Here is a 7,441-nt window from a genome sequence, read left to right on the forward strand (position 1 = left end):
TTTTATTTATGGTTTTACTTTGTCAAAAAAAAAAAAAAAAAAAAAAAAAAACACTCACACACCTCAACTTAAATTCTTGAGGGATTTTATTTTGCACCACTAAATTGTAATTTCAGAGATCAAAATTCAATCCATTGACAGTGCAAAAATTATTATTTTATTGAGGAGTCTAGTATTTTCTCTAAGTCCCAAACCCAAAATAAGAGGTTATAGTTAAAATTCTTTAAATGAATGTGAGTTTTTTGCCAACAAGAAAAAACAATAATTATACTCATTAATTCGAAAAACTAATCTTCCGATGCACCTAATTTTCTTAATATAAAAATAATATGATTATTACTCCAAAATAAAATATAAAAAAATTTCATGCATAAAATAAAAGCACTTTTGGTGCTAAGAATCTTGCAATATCTAGCCAATTTCTCTTCAAATGAACAATAATCGTTCACATTAAGACAATTACCTAATTCGAAAAAATATATATATATTTTCATAATTCGCATAAACCCTCCTAAATTAAAATAATAAATGGATTGTTTTTATTTAAAAAAACATATCAAATGAAAAAATTAGATCACAAAATTAAAGTGCAATAACATATTAGCATCTCCTATGTACTAAACCCAATAAAGGATAAAGTAGTAAAGAGAATTTAAGGGGACAAATTGTCAATTACTCCGTATTCTTTATAAACCAACGAGGTAATGACTACTTACAAATAAATAAAAATTACAAAGCAGAAACGCAAAGGTGATTTTACCACACTCCCTTACGTAGGAATGCGAATGAACTCGCTTATCGGAAAGCAAGCTTCGCGATGAAGGGAACTATGGTTCGACATGTCAGTAAATTGTAACGCTTTATGCTCAACTGTGAATATGGATTTATTTGGGGATTATAATAATGTTTCACTGAATGGGCTCCGGCCATAGTAAATGTTAATGGAACTAGAAACATAAAAGGAAAAGTAGTGATACATATACTAAATATTTTTAGAGAATTGTCTAATCAAATAATTTTTAATAAATTATTTATATCAAATACAATTAAGTGGATGACTCCACTTTTTTTTATTTATTTTACATAATTAATCAATTAAAAGTATAAATTCAGTAATTCACTGTAATTATTTAGCGTAAGAGTTATTTTGCTAATAGAAAAGGGGCATTCATTGTATTTGAAGTTGTAGTGGGGCCATTGATTCCGTACAATTTAAGCAAAAGGTTTAAGAAAAAGTGGAAATAAATTTAAGAAAAAGGTCTGTATTGATGGAATTCGAAAAATAAAAGAAAAGGGAGGGATATAGCGAGGGAATCTCTTTGCAGGGCATTTCGGAGAATTTACTAAAAAAGCCTCAGTTGTTAATATATTTAAAAAGAAAATAGGCTAAGTTTTCTTTTTACCAAGTGGACTTGCTCATTCAAGTGGACTATGGTGCTTTTTAAAAGGCTGGGTACCAAATAGAATATTCTAAGCATTTAAATTTTTTATTTTTAACTTGTTATGGAACTTTTTTCCAAAAAAATCAAATCATTTTTTCAATTATTTTAAAATTTTCTCACTTTCAGAAAAACTAAACTTTGTATATCATAAATTTTAAATAAAAACAAAATATATATATTGTAGAGTTTGCTTCGTTCAATTTTTTGATAAGATCCAATTTTCAGACTTAATAAAAACATAAAAACAATTTCAGGATTAATTTAATTGTAGTATTATACAAATTATTATAATAAAACTGAGTAATAAAAAAGCTTTCAATTTGAAAAATACTCTTCTAAAAACTATTCTCAAGTATGTAAATCAAACATTAAGAAAATTTAGAAATAATCTTATATATATATATATATATATATAAACTATTCTCAAGTATGTAAATCAAACATTAAGAAAATTTAGAAATAATCTTTATATATATATATATATATATATATATATATATATATATATATATTATTATCGACCAAATGCAAAAAATATATTTTTAAATTTTTTATGCGAAGAAAAACTTTATTTACAAAATGAACATGCACAAAGAAATGGGCCATGATGAAATAACCATGACATTTACGGAGTCTCAGTTGTCTGCGGGGTTTTCCTAAGTAGGAAGTCAATAAATTTTAATAATAAAACTTCCATACGTTTTAAAAATTTCCTACACTTTTAAAAAGTGATTACATTACCCCAATATCTATATCTGACCCGTTAATCAGACTATGAAATGATACATTTAATCTTACTATTTAATGTTAAATTAAAAAATTAAAAATTATTTTTTAAAATTACAAAAATACCTTTTAAAATTACATAAATTATGTTTTAGAGAGAAATGGATGAGAGTTTGGAGCGATAGAGGGCATAATTTTTTTAATTAAAGTGTATTTTTGTAATTTTAAAAATAATTTTTACTTTTTAATTTAACAATAAATAGTAGGGTTAAATTTGTTATTTCATAACCTGGTTAACCGGTCACGTATATTAGGGCAATATGATCACTTTTTTAAAATATAGGGGTTTTCTGAAACATGTTGGAGTTTTATGATAAGAATTTGAAAATAGCGGAGGTTTATGATTTTAGCCATTTTAAATTTTTTTTTTTTTAATATCTTTTTATAGGTGAAACATCTCAGTTTTTCTTTAATTAAAGGGTTTATTATAACAATACCCTCTAAGGTTAACCATAATGACACTCATATACAAGTTGGACCTTTTTTTAGACAAAGACACCCCTTGACAAAATTTTGATCCAAACAGGCCCTTAAAAGGTTTGAAAAGAAAAAATTACCCGTCAATATTTAACTAATTTTAATTGTAAAATATCATAATGTTAAAATGACACTTTTGCCCTTCTACCATTCTCACCTAACCTATTCAACCATTGAACTACTCCTAGCATTTAATTTTTCTCTCCACCCGTCACCACTATCTCCTCAATCACAGCCATCACCACCTATCCTCAAACACATCCGACGTTGCCACCTCTCCTCAACTGTAATACTCCTAATTTTGTAAAGGATATAATTGGAATTTACATTTTTTATTTTTGTGCATTTTAGGTGCTTACGTGACTATATGTGTTATGTGGTTTCTGTTTTGTGTTTAATTGGTTAATTGTTTTCTTTACTTGGATTGGTTGTGTAATTGATTATTTTGTTTTTGTCTAATTATTTTCATTAATTGGTTAATTGTTTTTTTTTTTTTATGTTCTTTTATTTAATTAAATTAGTTGTAAATTTTTAAATGTTCTGTTAGGTTAAATTATTAATGTATTTCATTTTAATGTAAATTAGGGTTTTAGTTTGATGGACCATGTTATTGGGCTGATTAGGGTTTAGTTGGGTGTCCATCTCTAATGTAAATAGACGCAGGGTATATATGCCTATATATACTGTTATAAATCTGCTTAGAGTTAAAAGCACCAACCCTATTCACGAACAGTGAGCATATAGAGGGACGTGAAAACAGAGAGAGAAAACTGTAAGGAAAACAGAGGGATTTGTTGTTAGGGTTTCTACTGCGGATTAAAGGATGGGCCTAGGAGGAGGGAAGGTTGTACAATAGGAGATTGATAATGAATTGGACGTCGTCGGAAAACCTTAGAAGACGGCGACAAGGTTTTTATTCAAAGACCACAGAGGTAAGTTCTGTTCTTCCTCTCTCCCGGTTGGCCTGTGTTCTGTGCATGCCTAGATGTCTCTAGTATTTTAATTGAATATTAATATGATCTGGCATGTGCATTATATGTCCAACTGATTATCAGTATGTGTATGGTTGTCTAAAACAATTCTTGATTGACTTGTGTTTGTCGTCTATTTTAAGCTTACAGATTTGGTACTGTTTTAATGGTTACTTTAATTCGTATTATTATAAACAAGGGTTTGAGATGTTTTTGAATATATATAGGATGGTTAAGATCAGTTTTGATTATTTGTATATGTTCTAGTATTAACTGTAGTTATGCCTGCAAATCGAAGGTCAAGTTGTATGTTAACGCATAAGGAATCGGTAGAGGTTTTAAGGCACTGTAATAAATTCCAACTATCGAACCAAACCATTGGGATGCTATTGGATATATATTAGGCTACTAAGATTAGTTGTAAGAAAAAAAAAACAGAGGGATAGGAAGAGGCTGGAGTTGAAACAGAGGTCAGAAACGAAGCTGCAGAGGAACGGAGGCTCACAGAGGGGAGATAGCCGGCTCTAGGAAAACCAAGAGCCGGCTCCCATCTATAAAGAGCCGGCTCTAAGGGGATTAAGAGCCGGCTCCAGGCTCTCTCCTATTTTTATGGTTTTTACGATTTTTGTTTTTCTTGGGTACTGTTTGGATGCTTTATGTATTTCTGAACAGTTATGGGACTTACTGGGGGGTATAATATTTAGTTTTGGGTATGATTAAGACCTCTAATTAAATAAGTTATACCTCTAAGTTAATGGAACGAACAGTATAATATTAAACTATTTTTTTTTTTCATACTGTTAGCGGATGGAAGGAAACTGATTGCTTAGTTTACTGTTAGCAATTTAATGAAATATAAGAGGACTATAAATCTTATATTGGATGGATGATAGAGTCAATTATTTATTAGAATTGGCTTATGCATATTCTAGATTTTAATTGCTGAAATAATAAACCCTTTCTGCAAATTTCATGGATTAAGGAGAGGATTGTAATTGCTGAAATTTTAAACCTTGTCTGCAATTACATGGATTTTAGTCTGGATTATTGTGTTGACGAGATACGAAACTCTTTCTGCAATTAATTAGGTATGGATTTAATGGGATTTAAGTTACTGAATTGTTATGCACTTTCTGTAATTTACATGGTCTTGGACGATAATTGCTGAACTAGTAAATCTGGTTCTAGCAATTACAGGTATGGTATTTGGATTATAGATGATGAACTGTTTAAATTCTATTTATTATCTATTTAAATTATATGGATTTGTTTGATGTACTGCTTATAGTATTGCATCATTTACGGATCATATGCATGGTATGTACCGGTATGGGACGGTGACATACGGAGGGACGGATTAGATCAAAACACTAATTCCAACCTATTCATACATACGGAATGGATTAACTAAAACAGTTAAATCCTACATGGTTTCATGTCCTATCAACTAAAACAGTTGAACGACATACTGGATGGTTGTTTATATTTCTGCGTTAGGATGGATAAGGTTTTAACTAAAACGTTTGAATCCTGATTATATGTTGTGTCTTGACCAATGAACTATTAACCGGCACAACATTGTATTTGGAAGGAACTTATATATATAATTGGAGTAAGGATTTAATTAAAATATTTAAATCATAATTTTATGTCGTGTCATGGCAACGAATCAGTTGAACGGCACTACATTGGTTTGGATGGGAATTTATATATATAAATTATGGTACCGCGATTTGAGCTTGAGTCTCATAGTCGACGGTTAGGGTGCGTATATGCAGTAGGATGCGTAGCTAGCTATGTTGGTTGAGGTATACCCTGTTAGGCTTAGGTAGTCATGCCCACTCAGGTGCGTATTGCATGTTACCTTCTATTCAGGTTGAGACCCTCAGCATAGTTAATGAGAGTCCTGTAGTGTGGATATATATTGATCTATTACGGACTATATAGATATGTTTGAGACGTCTAGGATGTATCTGCGTATCGGGTCTCTGTTTGGATTGTAGTTAGGATAGAACTTGTTCGTGGGCCTGACCCACTATTATTTTTCAGGTAACGGACGGTTCCAGGTCTTAGAGCTTGTTCGTGCTAAGCAGAGATGACTACTCATTCTACCGACGATGTAGGGGGGTTCTTCATGGTTTAGCAGTGGACTTCTTTTTAGTTGTTCGCTTTCCAGTATTGGCTTTTGATTAGGGGTCCACCAGATGGATTCCCGAGTTGTATTATAATTGGAGAAATTGGATGTAACAGACTAGTTCTTATTTATAAGATTTATTCTGAAGTTTTTAATAAAGGATTTTCATTTAGTTTCTTTCCAGCGAATTTTATTTACTCATGTTTATCTTAATTATATTCTGTGTTCGATTATTGCTAATTTGATTGATATCCTCGGGTAATCGGGCGTGGGCCCAACCCGCATCCGGAAATACGGGGGTATCACATCAACCATATCCGCCGCCACCATCTCTTCAACCACATCCGCCGACATTATCTTCCTCCTTATACCGCCACCATTTCTCCTCAACCGCAGCCGCCGCCACCACTTATCCTCAACCACAACCGCTGTCTCTCTCCACCCATCGGTGATTGCATAGTATCACATTTCTTTTATCACCACCACCATAATTGATCTGTGCAAAAATAAACAGAGAAACAACCCACAGATCAACCCAGATCCATTTGTATCTTCAGACCATGGCTAGAGGTTACGACGGAGGTGGTGGTAATATCATTGGAATTAACTGAAATCTCGCTTGAATCTACTCTGAGAAGCAAAAGGCTCAGAGAAGTCAGAGGATTGTTGGCCGGCGACAATGTCGTTTCAAGCGGTGGCAGCAACACACACTATGATCTGGCCATAGATCTGTATACATGAGTCGATATATCTATATCTATACTATTATTAAATGTGCAAAGAGTTTTAGTGTTTAAGTATTTATTTATTAATATAAAAAAAGAGTTTTTATAAACAAAAAAATTACCTAAAAATTATTTAAAGAGCTTAATTCAAATTGCAAATTACCTAATAAAATTTTAAAGAATTAATTTAAAGAGTTTAATTAAAATTACAAATTACCTAATAAAATTTATTTTTCTCGTCCCACATTGGTTTTAAGTAAAAAAAATTGTATGGAAGCCTCTTATAAAAGTATAGATATAAAGAAATAATAATCACACCTTTCTCAGCCTTTTGGCTAAAATCAAGTGTAGTATTAAATTTTTTTGGGTCGGTCTTTTGGCTAATCTCTCTTGGTCTTTTTGGCTAAGATCAAGTGTAGTACTACTTTATTGGCCTTTTGACTTTCAGTATTTTTTTATTAATATAAAATTAATTTAAAGAGTTTAATTAAAATTACAAATTACCTAATAAAATTCATTTTTCTTGTCATACATTGGTTTTAAGTAAAAATGATTACATGGAAGTTTCTTATAAAACTATAGAACTAAAAAAAAAAAAAAAAACACACCTTTCTCAGCCTTTTGGCTAAGATCAAGTGTAACTTGTTCACAAAAATATGAAGAAGGTATCCTCATAATAAAGTGGTGAGCCCCAACCTTCTAGCAATTGTTTTTGACGGTTAAAATTTATACAATACCATCTACTATACCATTATCTCCCAAGCAACGTAACAGGAAACAAGTAATGATGTAAGTTATCAATTTAAAGGATATGTATAATTTATACGTTTTCATGAGAACACGAGGAAAAAAAAGTCTAGCGTAATAGTTCTGTCACAAAACAAAACTTCTCAATCTCCTATGCAA

Source organism: Cornus florida, unplaced genomic scaffold (genome assembly GCF_030987335.1).
Source record: "Cornus florida cultivar Cherokee Brave unplaced genomic scaffold, ASM3098733v1 CherokeeBrave_3.0.0_Hap2_Chr08, whole genome shotgun sequence".
Taxonomy (NCBI): Eukaryota; Viridiplantae; Streptophyta; class Magnoliopsida; order Cornales; family Cornaceae; genus Cornus; species Cornus florida.